Genomic DNA, 12,990 nt, shown 5'->3' on the forward strand with positions numbered 1-12,990 from the left:
TGTTGTGAACGACTGGGAGGTTTTAGAAAGCCGGGCCTTGCCAAATGGCACGTCGGCTCAGGCCGCAGAGTTGTATGCTCTGCTGAGGGCGTGTATTTTGGCTAAAGATAGAGTTGCAACCATTTTCACAGACTCCAGGTATGCATTTGGTGTGTGCCATGACTTTGGTGTCTTGTGGAAAATGCGCGGTTTCTTAACATCGGCCGGTAAGCCTATTCAACATCATGCGTTAGTAGCTGAGCTATTAGACGCTATCATGCTCCCTACACAGCTAGCAGTAGTTAAGTGTGCTGCTCACACACATTATGATGATCCTATTCCGCGTGGAAATGCGTTAGCCGACACCGCGGCTAAACAAGCAGCAGTTTCCTGCTCTTCTATGGTGCTCCAATGCCCCTCAACACGCAGAGCCCATTTGTTTGCCTTCCTTTAATGATGTCGCGGACATGCAAGCCCGCGCTGATGTTAGGGAGAAGGATTTATGGCTAAGACGAGGTTGTACACTTGACGCTGAGTCCAGCTTGTGGCTCCACCCAGACGGACGGATGGTCTGTCCACGTTCGTTCCTCCATGTTTTGGCACATGTTGCACATGGCAAATCACATGTAGGAAAAGGAGGGATGAATGGGATTATAAAGTCCCAATGGTTTGCTCCAGGCATTACACTAGCTACACAGACCATGGTAGATAGATGCATGATATGCCAGCAGACAAGAAGAAGAAGTGGTCAAATTCAGCATGAACACTTACCGCCCCCCTCGGGGCCCTTTGTAAATATGCAAATTGACTTTTCACATTTGCCACCATGCCAAGGATTCAAATATCTTTTGGTAATAGTGTGCCAGTTCTCCAAATGGGTAGAGGCCTACCCTACCAGAAAAGAAGACGCTAGAACAGTTGTAAAGTGTCTTCTCAAATATGTTATTCCTAGATTTGGTGTGCCCACAGGAATTAACAGTGACAGAGGTCCAGCATTCATTTCTAAGATAACCCAGAGTCTAGCTACAGTTAGGGTTCAAATGGCAACTGCATGTTCCCTATCACCCACAGAGCTCAGGCCAGGTTGAGAGAATGAACTTGACTATAAAGGAGAAACTCACTAAAACAATGTTGACCACAGGACTAAAATGGGTAGACGCGCTGCCGCTAGTTCTGTGCTCCATCCGAAGCTCACCAAATGCAACGACAGGGCTTAGCCCACACGAAGTATTGATGGGAAGGGTAATGTTCGCAGGATCTAGCCCCCCAGTAACACCCCACAAACTCACTCTTTTGTGGACAGATGATTACATGAATAACTATGTCAAATATCTAACTGACATGTTGAGAAAGTTTCACAGGCAGGTGGCTGACAGGCTCCCCCAGCCTGGAGAGGAGCCCACCCACCCCTTTCAGATTGGTGATAATGTACTAATCAAATCTCTTGAAAAAGATGCTCTGTCTCCCAGGTGATTTTAATGCTCACAACAGCCTATGCAGAAGCAGTCAAACAGACAGTAATGGTGATGTTAGAGGAAAGATCATTGTTTTGCCTTAATGATGGACAAAAAACAAGAATAGACGTGAATAGGGGGACACAATCATGTTTGGACCACACACTTGTGACGGATAGTTTAGTTAAATCGTGTGAATGGAATGTAAACGTGACTGTACCATAGGAAGTGATCATTACCCAGTTTTCTCTATCATCAACACAAATAGGAAGTGAGTATATTTTCCAGGTGGTGCTTTGGTAAAGCAGACTGGGAGAAATGTAGAATTTGCTGTAAGGAGTCAGCACCATTGTTAGCATTAGAAGGAAGTATAGAGGAGTGCTCAAATCAAATCACAATGCACATTAAAGAAGCAGAAAATAAAACTATACCAAAAAGAACAACAGAGGGTAGGAAGAAAGTGGTGCCGTGGTGGAATGAGGAATGTAGCAGAGCTATTAAAGAACAAAACAAGGTATTCAGTAACTACAGACATAGCATTAACATCACACTTGTGTAAATGGATGGAGAAGATGACATATAGACATGTCTTAGAACAAAGAGGGTTGCTGAGTAATTTCCAGACTGGTTTTCGCAAAGGAAGATCCACAATGCTTTGGTTAGAGTGATCAATGAGGTGGGAATACAGTGTGAAGACACTGCAAATGAAAGAGGTTATGGCAATAGTATATTTTGACATTGAAAAGGCTTATGACTCTATGTGGAGGGATGGGTTACTCATCAAATTAAGTGACAGGTGACAGTGACAGTAACAGGATCATGGCTCAGACAGGAAATTCAGAGTTCAAGTAGGGGCAGAGGTTTCGAAAGACTTCAATATAGAAAATGGTATTCCCCAAGGGAGTTCAATCAGCGTGATATTATTTAACATTATGATAAATGACATATTGACTAAGTTGGACGGATGCATCAAACCTGCTTTGTATGCAGATGATGGGGACATATGGATAAGGGGAAGAAATGTTCCAGAAGTGGTCATACAACTGGGGTTTCAAACTGTCAGCAAGCACATCTTGCTTCATGACATTTACAAATAAACGCAAGATGGAGACTGAGAAGCTTACAGCATATGGAAAGCCGATGAATGAGGTCAATGCATTTAAATATCTGGGGCTATGGTTAGATAGTAAATGTACATGGAAAACCCATATTAAACATTTGGAAACAAAATCCCAACAAGTTTTGAACCTATTAAGAGCAGTGGCTGGATGAGACTGGGGGGCAGACAAACAGGCACTAATTGACATCTATAGGGCAATTATGAGGACAACTCTGGATTACGGGTGTATAATATATGCAGCAGCAGCAAAAACGTCATTACTAAAAATTGAAAGATTATAATATAAAGCGTTACGGTTGTGTATAGGTGCAATTAAGTCAATAATTATCACAATTACCTCAAAATATACACAGATGGTTCTAAGAACAAGGAAGAGTGTGTTGGAGTTGGTATATATATCCCAGACTTTAAAATATCGATTTCAAAAAGAGCGTCAGATCAATTATCCCTCAGTGTGCAACAGAAATGCTGGCTGTAATAATAGGATTACAGTGGGTTGAAGAGGTCAGACCAGATAGGGTGGTGATATGCACAGATTCATTATCCATTTTAAAAAGTATACAGTCAACAGCAACTGTCAGAGAAGAATTACTCATAGAACTTAATCTAGGAAATCATGATAGCTAGACTCAGACTGGATCACACAGCATTGAATGTTACTCTATGTCATAGGAACTGTGGAGTTAAAGAAAATGTGGAACATATAATAGTACACTGCAACATGTACAAAACAGAGAGGGAACAACTAAGAGACAGGGTCAGAGAGGCAAGAAGGGAGTGGAGCCTGATGGGGATACTGGGAATAGAAGTGAGGGGTTAAGAGCTACCAGGAAGGCCATTCTTAAGTATTTGAGTGAAAAAGGATTGATTGGAAGAATTGAAAACAACGTAAACACAGTGGTATAATTCCACAAGTGCTGATAGGATGATATGTTGATACACGCTCGTGTACAGTAGGGGGCGGTATGCACCTTAAAGTTGTTTGCAATCCGCCAAAAAACCGAGAGAAGAAGAAGAAGAAGAAGAAGAAGAATAACAAGAAGAAGAAGAATAACAAGAAGAAGAAGAAGAACAAGAAGAAGAAGAAGAAGAAGAACAACAACAAGAACAACAAGAACAACAACAACAACAACAACAACGAGGAGAATAATTATACATCCATGGAACGACCAGACACATGGCAGCAACGTTCCCTCTGCTTCATTCATTTCTCCTGTTCAACAGGTTAGTAGTGTGGACACAGATTATGTCATATTTCGATCTAAGAAGTGTGTTTGAAATTGTGTTATGTGTAGTTTAATGTCATTCTGTGAGCTACGCCACTAGCGTGTGGCTAATGGCGTCCGCTAGCTTCTTTAGCACAGGCTGTTGCTCCCTGAATAATGTAGGGCTCTACCATGTTACCATGTGTATGACTCCCGTGCACTAGTTTGGCTTACATTTCAAGTTTATTCTGTTTGTATAAATATGTGAAATGCTGGTCTGAGGTCATTAATGTTCATATTATTTAAATGCTAAAGCGCTAATGCTATGCTAATAGTGTGCCTGTACAACATAGCCATGTTAAAGTGAGTACAGTCAACCGGGTTGTGTGTGTTAACTGTAATCACTGTATTTAATACTGTAAATGAAAAAGGCTTTAATCCTTCATGAAAGTCATAATATGGCATGTGGATTTATGTCCATTTTTGATTAAAGACAAATATGTCATACGGTTATTTTGATTTGCTAAATGTATGTTTACATTCTCAGTTAGCTTCAGGCCTCACTGAGGAGAAGTATTGAGGTAGAAAGCTGGTGAAGCCATTTCCTGCTGTCATTATATTCTGTTTGCACAGATAATAAACCTGGTTGACACGAAGGAAGTCGTTTTCATTCGACACAACGCAGAGATACATGTGGCGTCAATCCAGACCGGTTACACAAAGAATGATTAGATAAATAGAGAAAACAGATATAATTTGTAAGTGAATGTATTAATGTGTTTAATACATTCTGGCTAGAACGACCACACAAACGGCAGCAACTTTCCCTCTGCTTCATTCTTTTCTCCTGTTCAACAGGCTTATTATCTGATTACCAGCTCTGCACAGCGGACTTGTAACACTAGCAGCAGTGGAGATGGAGCATCAGAACCTGGAGGCTTCTACTCTCCTGAAGAAGAAGAATACAGCAACAAGGATCCATTTGAAGATAGGTAAATGTAAATATTACAGTAATAGTGTACTTGCATTGTGTGGGTGTAAGGGTGTAACTTTGGTTTGAGAAGTGGGGGACACACAAAACAGGGGGCAATGAAACATTTTTTTTAATTCCATTTCCTGCCTTTCTACAAATATATTAGGGACTATAGTGTTAACAAATCCAAGAAAAATGTGTAGTGTATATAATGTGTGTGCACACTTATCTAGTATCCTATCCATGTGAACCTGTTTTATTTGTGATGACCTCACATCCTCTAGGGGGGGTACTAGTATATATATTTCAATCATCAAAATCCATTAGAATATGCTCACAAGCAATAACACATATTTGATCAACTCCTCTCTCCTATCTTTATCTTACCAAGTCTGCATTCTTTCTTTTTATTTATGCATATTTTACTAATCACTCCCCTTTCAAATTGTGTTTTTTATTTTGTACTGACCTATTGCACACAGTGGAATGATTTATTAACTCATTTTATATACAACTAATATTACATAGATGGAAATGATGACCAAATCTCCCTGAGCTGACGTTATCTCTCTGTCCCACAGGAGAGAGCTCTCCCTCTCCTTATTGTTGAAACAGCTTCTTTTTTTATACTTATGTTTTTATTGAGTTTTCACAACAATAATAACAGAACAACAAAACATAATACACACAAATCAGTTGTAAAGCACAATAAATACTAGTTGTCTGAAGACCTTCAATATTCACACATACCGTACAAGATTGAATTAGTCATTCACTTACTCATTGGTGTCAACCATGGAAATATTCCACTTTTCCCATTTCCTATTGAATGCATTCTCTTGGATTCTCAAAACATATGTCAACTTTTCCATGACAGAAATATCTTCAACAATTTCCAGCCACTGCTCCTGAGTCGGAGCGTTCACATTAAGCCAATTTCTGGTTATAGCTTTCTTACTCGCTGCAAGTAAAACCTTAATCAAATATAGATCGTCTCCCATCACAGCATCCTTAATGTTCCCAAGATACATCACCGGGCAGGTATTTGGGATTCCATAACCCAAAATAATGTTGACAACTGCATTAACCTTCTCCCAATATGACCTTATCTTTCTACAGTTCCAGAACATGTGCGAGTGCTCAGCCTCCATGTTCCCACACAACCTCCAACACTGTTGCTGTACACCAAGTTGCCTGCTCTTTATTTTGGGTGTTATGAAAAAGCGAGTCAGGTTCTTCCAGCAGAATTCCCTCCACACTAATGGGTTTATAAATTGCGTCTCGAACATTTGAAACCATTCTTCCTCTGAAATTTGTATTTGTAACTCCGCTTCCCATTTTGCTTTTATGTAGATAGTCGATTCCCAGCTGTTTCCCCCCAAAGCCTGGTAGAAAGCAGAGATGATCCGAGAGCCCTTCTGCTGATACGCATCCACAACCACCCCAGTTACAGTATCTAAAGATTCATCTGCATTTAGCCTTATCTCTTTTACAAAATAGTGTCTTAACTGCATGTATGTAAATAATCCCTGTCTGAAACACCATATTTTGCCTGTAATTCCTGAAAACCCATCAATTCACCCTTTTCTGTAACTGTACACATTGCTGTTATGCCCTTTTGCATCCATTCTTTGAATGTTGGATCGTACACCCCTGGTTTAAAATTGGAATCGTCTGCAAACCACCTCAGCGTGTGTATCCCTCTCTTTAATTTGTATTTTGCTACTACAGCATTCCACACCTCTAGAGTAAACGCAACTATCAGATCCATTTCACCTCTCAGAGCCCTCACCAAATTCCTATCTCCTACCAAGGCCTGAATGTGGTGACCCTGCACTTCCCTTTCCATGGCTTTCCATCCAGACTCGTAATCTGGTCTGCACCAGTAGGCCAAAGGTCTGAGTTGGGCGGCATAGAAGTATTCCCTAAGATTTGGTAAAGCCATTGCCCCTTACTTTTAGGCAACTGAAGTGTCGTAAATCGTATTCTTGGTTTTTTACTATTCCAAACAAATCTAGAAATCATCCTGTCCCAGGTTATGCATTTTTTTGTGGAACATCAATTGGAAGAGACTGAAAAAAATACAGCAGCCTAGGTAGGACATTCATTTTAGCCGTTTGTATTCTGGCACTGAAGTCTAAAGGGAGGGTGGACCACCTTTCTACATCCTTTCGGATATTGTCATCAATGTTGTTATAATTGGCTTCAAACAGGTTAGAAAGTGTTTTGGTTATAGTTACACCAAGATAAGTCATTGTTTTGGAATTCCATTCCAGGCTATATGCATGTCTAATCTGTTGGGATGGTGAGTAATTGAATGAGAGAATTTGAGTTATTGTTACGTTCACTTTATACCCTGAATAGTAACCATATGTGTGGAGTAGGTTCATCAGGTTTGGGAAACATACATCTGGCTGCTCAAGAAAAACTATAACATCTGCAAAAAGCCCAATGATATGGTCTCCCCCCCCCCCCCCCCCCCCCCCTATATTGACACCCTGCAGATCTTCACTCTGCCTTATTGCTTGCGCCAATGGTTCAACAAATAAAGTAAAGAGAGTAGGAGAGACACAGCAGCCCTGTCTAGAGCCTCTCTCCAGCTGAATCCTATTGGACAAACTCCCATTTACTTTGATTCTAGCCGTAGGTTCATGATACATAGTCTTAATAGTTACATTTTCATTTAAACCAAACCTCCTTAGTACTTCATATAAAAAAGACCAACTGACACTGTCAAACGCTTTTTCTGCATCCAGACTAACCAGAACCATACTCGTGCCCTTTGTATGCGCATTGTCTACAATATGGAGAGTCCTTCTGATATTGTCTTGTGTTTGACGCCCTCTAATGAATCCAGTTTGATCTTCATGAATAAGATCTGGCATGAAAGTCTCAAATCTTTTACAGATGATTGAGGTAAGCAGCTTGTAGTCCACATTTAAAAGAGAAATTGGCCTATAATTTTTACAGTGGTCTTTGCCTTCCTTAGGCAAAATGGAAATAATTGCTTCCCTCCAAGATGGGGGGGCCCTGCCTTCTTTAAGAGTCCAATTAAAACAAGACAGAAGCAGAGGTGTTAGCTCCTTCGTGAACGTTTTATAGAACTCTGCTGGGAACCCATCGCTGCCCGGTGATTTCCTGGTCTTTAGCTTCCAGCTCTTCAACTGTAAATTGCGACGTAATGGTGTCATTCTGTATCTCACCTATAGATGGCAGATCAAGCGAGTTAAGGAAGTTTCTTATAGTGCTTTCATCAGCTAATGGTGGATTAGAGTAGTGTCTTGTAGTACTCTTCAAATATTCTTTCTATCTCATCTGGCTCATACAGTAGTTGATTAGTTTGGGGGTCCCTTGTTCTATGAATTGTATTAGAGGCTTGCTGTTTGCGCAGGCGTCTGGCCAGGAGTCTAGCTGCTTTTGGGCCTGATTCGTAATAAGACTGCTTTAAAAACCTTGCCTTTTTTTCAATTTCTCCTCTGAGGATCTCATTTATCTCCCCCCCCCTTGTTTCCTTAATTTGTTGTAATGCCGATTGCTCCCCTGTACTCTTATGCTTTGTCTCCATTTCTCTCAATTTTTCTATTTTGTATTTGTTTGTGGCTAGCCGGGCCTTTTTTTGTGATGCTGTTAGGGCGATCAGCTTTCCACGGAGAACAGCCTTCAAAGCATCCCACAGTATCCCAGGATCCACCTCCCCATTATCATTCACCTCTATATATGTTTGTATCTCTTCTCTTAACTGTTCCACGGTCACCTTATTATTCAAAACACCCACATTGAGCCTCCACACTGTATTCTTTTGTCTACTATTCAGATTTATTGACAAGCTAATCATATTATGATCCGAAACATCTACCACGCCGATTTTACTCTCTGTGATCCTGTGACTTTCACCCGTATTTATTAAAAAGTAGTCAATTCTGGAGTACACAGAATGGGGTACCAAATAGTGTGTATAATCCCGTTCTAGGGGGTGAAGTTCCCTCCAAATATCAATTAGTCCCATTTCCTGCACTGACGCATTAACACACTTGGTCAGGTGCTTCTTGCTATTTTTGTGGCTTGTAGTGTCTGGTATGGTTCAGGACCACATTAAGATCCCCTCCACATATCAAAATACCCTCAGTCTCTAATGCAATGACATCAAACAGATTTTTAAAAATAGATTTGTTGCTCTCTGGGGGGGCATATACATTTACCAATGTCACCACTGCATTTTCAAGCTTTCCTTTCACTAATACATATCGTCCCTCTTTGTCCCCAACTTCTTTATGGAGTTCAAATTGAACTGCATTTGAAATAAGGATAGCCACTCCCCTCTTCTGGCTAGGTTTGTATGAACTATAGAATGTATTTTTATAACCAAAGCGTTTTAATTTGTCATGCTCCTGTTGAGGCAGATGAGTTTCTGGTAAAAATAGTACTTTTCTTTTTTCAATTTAGCCAGGACCTTGCTCCTTTTAACTGGATTATTCATCCCATTTACATTAAGTGACACCACTTTTATATTATGGTACGGCATTTAAATTACCCAATCCTTTGCATCCACAAAACTCCAGACAACTGAAAACACAGACCTGAACATCTGGCCCACATGTAGTGAACGTAGACTTCCAAGGTAGGGTGATTCCTCGCCACCCTAAGTCCCCGTTGGCAGGAAGAGGGGAGAGCCTCCTCTTGGAGGGCCCCTCACTAGAGGTGAAACACGCAATCTCACGCATCCTAGTAGTCCAACGGCACCCGATAGCATTTATATAATCCAAATGAAGTCGTGACAAATATATGCAGTGGATATATAATATGAATCAGTTAGTCCCGGGAGGGATCCGCTCATACTCTTGTAGCCTCTTCCTTACTCTGCTCGTGGTCTCGGCCCCACCTGCACTACGCTCTCCGACGCGCTGCCATGTCTTGGTCTGGTGGAGACGCTCCATCTCCGGGTACAGCTCCGAAGCGTTGCGGTCTGGTATCTCCACGGAGAAACCTCTCCTCCTCAGCTCCTGCGCTGCATCTTGCGCACTGTCGTATGTGCGTGTTCCCGAGTCCCAGTGAATGCGCATCCTGTCGAGAGGAGTCTGGAAACGTATATTCTTCTCTTTAAGGACCCTCTTTATTCCCACGTACTGCTTGCGTTTCAGGACGACCTCCGTTGCATAGTCGTGATCGAACGATAGCCATCGCCCTTCCATCAGTATCTTCTTTTCCCAGGCCTTTTTCAGAACCCTTTCTTTGGTGGTAAACTCCAGAAAGTTCACCACTCTGGACCTTGGCGGTGCATTCCTTTCCGGTTCGCGAGCCACAGCTCGATGAGCGCGTTGTATCTGTAGGTTGGTGTCCGGTAAAGCTAGTTCAGTTTTCAAAAGTTGATCCACAAAGTCAGACCTGGAGTTACCTTCCTTCTCTTCGGGTACTCCATAAATGCGCATATTATTTCTCCTGGATCGGCCTTCCAAAGCCACCAGTTTCCCCTGCATGGCTCTCTGTTCTTTCATTGATTTAATCAACGCATCTGACATAGCCATGTTTGCTGTCTCCGCCTCCTCGATTCGTTCCTCCGCTTCTTTCAGCCTAGTTTCGTGGGCCTGTGTTAGTGCGGAGTTAGCAGAACGTTTTTGGTAGATTTCCTGCTTCATATCTTCGAGTTCAGATTTCATGTCTCCTTTGATTTCTTCTTTGAGTTTGTTTAAGTCCACTTTATACTCGGCCCTGAAATCGCGGATTTCCTGGAGCATTGAACGCATGGTGTCTGCCGAGTCCTGTTGTGAGCTAACAGAGCTAACGGAGCTTCGAGCGTCTTCCATCTCCGGTGAGTTCTGTATTTCTAGTTTGTCACCTTTCTTTTGATTCCTAGTTCTCTTTCCCCCTCTCATTCCAATAAGATTGCATCAATTTGTATGTTACTATGCGAGTTAAGGGGGTTGATTTCCAATCGCTATCAAGAGCTCAAAATTAAGCGGCCATCTCACTCGCCTTGCTCACCGGAAGTCCGTTGAAACAGCTTCTAATCTCCGTTAGCTCCAAATACTAACAACGTCTCTCTTTCTATCTCTCCTCCTCCTCCTCCTCCTCCTCCTCCTCCTCCTCCTCCAGAGAGAGAATTTTATTTTGAGTTGTGCATTGTTATTTGTGCTTGAGAAACATTCCACTTGAACTTTATTTTAACAAACTTAGTAATTATTGTCCTATATTTTTTTTCAGATGTCACAGCTGCCTGGGCCTAGCAGCAAGAACCTCCATCTGTCCCTGACCCCAGGTCAAGATCTACCGTGGCACAAGGGCCTTCACCAGAGGACCATCACCACTACAGTGGCCTCCATCTCCATCTGCCACAAGATTAAGATACACCTACAAAGGCCTCCACCACAGCCATCACGATCAACCCAGCCAGCAAAGAAGTCTCGCCTAGCAGACGTAACTCCCACACGGCCACCAGCATCAATCTGGGACAATCACACCTCCCTCCCTCCGACACAGCCACCAGCAGCCCATGCACCATCACCTACACAGCAGCCAGACCCCCTGTCCTGGAAGACAGTGACACTGCTCCCCCTTTACATTTATAATGAATAGTTGGTTGAAAAAGTTCTGATATTGTAAATATAGAGATTTTACAGTTTCTTATGTTAACATAAATTGTTGGTTGAAAAAAAAAAAAAAAAGTTCTAATTATCAATTTGTATTTGTACACATCACATGAACCTTGGTATGGAATATGAAGTCATGAATCAGTCCTGATGTAACTTTTCTGTGGTGAAAGCAGAGGGATGGAACTATTTTACTTCATCTATATAGGCCTATAGTGTAATTCATATTATTTCACTACTTTTGTAAACCAAATCTAAAACGCCCCACAAAATAGATGAGATGAGTAAATGTGTTTTCACAAGAGTTTTGAGGTATATATCCAGTCTCTGATAGTGTTACGTTATTATGAGAGTGCTCTGTTTGATTCTGAAATTGTATATACATATGTGTGTCTGCATCTGTAGCCTGTTATTGTCTCATCATACCGCACTGTGAATGAATCAAAGTAAATATATAAGTGGTCATGAACACATCTGTCCATCAGACAGAGGGCTGCTGTGCCTCCTGTCATCATTAATGGACGTCTCTTTAAGATGACCGCTCAGAGGAGAGGAGTTCTCATTTCTCTAACCGCCTGCTGCTTCCCCTCCTCTCTCCTCGGTTCACCTCCTCGGCTCGCATCTCCTGTGGGCGGGACTAAGTCTCGAGGATAGGAGTCGAGGAGGGGAGTTAGAGAAATGAGAAAGGGCCCGTGACTTCACTCAAGTGTGTGTTTACGTTCTCTGAACGTATTCACGCGAGACTTCTCTTTGTCCCCAACACAGTGTAGCGAACGCGCCCTCTGCTGGTCGGAATTAGACACTACATACTGCTAGATAACACTACATTTTTCAAACAATAAACCAACCATTCCTTATCAGAAAACACAGACAATTCTCACCACACTCTGAACATGAGCTGTACTAAATGCAAATCATGTAACCATGTAATTACTAATAATGTAGGTATATCAACCCACTGATGGCTCTGTATGCCACACTCTCCCCCCCAATAATAAATGTCTCCAGACATTTCAGATACCCAAAGTGTACCTTTTCACACATTACATTTTCACACTGAAAACATGGTGTTACTTATTTTAAAGTGGCACTTGACATTCAATTCAATTAGTACCCATTTATCCAAGTATCTGACCCATTTAGACCTATACCACTAAACATCAGTTACTGTACTCTGGATCCCAATCAGATCAACTCTCAAATGTAACAGAACTCATATCGGCCTCTGTCCGTTTATTCTGTTACTAGTCTCTTCTTTTGTACAGTATCAGTGCAATATGTTTTCCCGGAATTGTCTCTTCTTCACAGTCCATACGAAGAGTCTGGTTCCAAAACGCTATAAATCCATGTTGATTAATTTCAGTAAAAATGTATTTTCTGTTTCAAACTTTCACATAGCATCTTGAGATTATAATAACATTACAAATTAAAATCCAGAATTTGATTTTCAAAGATTTATTTTAAAAAACGGATAATTTTTTCCCCAAAATGCAATACATCCATGACACGGTTTTTCCCCTCCAAAATGCAATAGATCCATTTTATTTTTCATATTGAAACTGTGCAAAAATACATAACAGTAAGTAAGTTGATACATATGAAAACCTCTGAACTTGGTCAATACTAAACTTATATATGGGCACTGGGCCAAAGATACATCAATCATCGCTCCCAA

General features: G+C 41.4%; 1 long non-coding RNA gene across 1 annotated transcript; it reads left to right on the forward strand.

Annotated features, from left to right (window-relative positions):
• Positions 1–3,661: 3,661 nt before the first annotated feature.
• On the forward strand, positions 3,662–12,778 carry LOC117442736 (uncharacterized). The gene is made up of 4 exons (XR_004551552.2): positions 3,662–3,777; positions 4,392–4,516; positions 4,617–4,750; positions 10,930–12,778. It is a non-coding gene; the product is annotated as an uncharacterized lncRNA (long non-coding RNA).
• The last annotated feature ends 212 nt before the right edge of the window (positions 12,779–12,990 follow it).

The sequence above is a fragment of the Pseudochaenichthys georgianus genome, unplaced genomic scaffold, assembly GCF_902827115.2.
Source record: "Pseudochaenichthys georgianus unplaced genomic scaffold, fPseGeo1.2 scaffold_464_arrow_ctg1, whole genome shotgun sequence".
In the NCBI taxonomy this organism is placed as follows: domain Eukaryota; kingdom Metazoa; phylum Chordata; class Actinopteri; order Perciformes; family Channichthyidae; genus Pseudochaenichthys; species Pseudochaenichthys georgianus.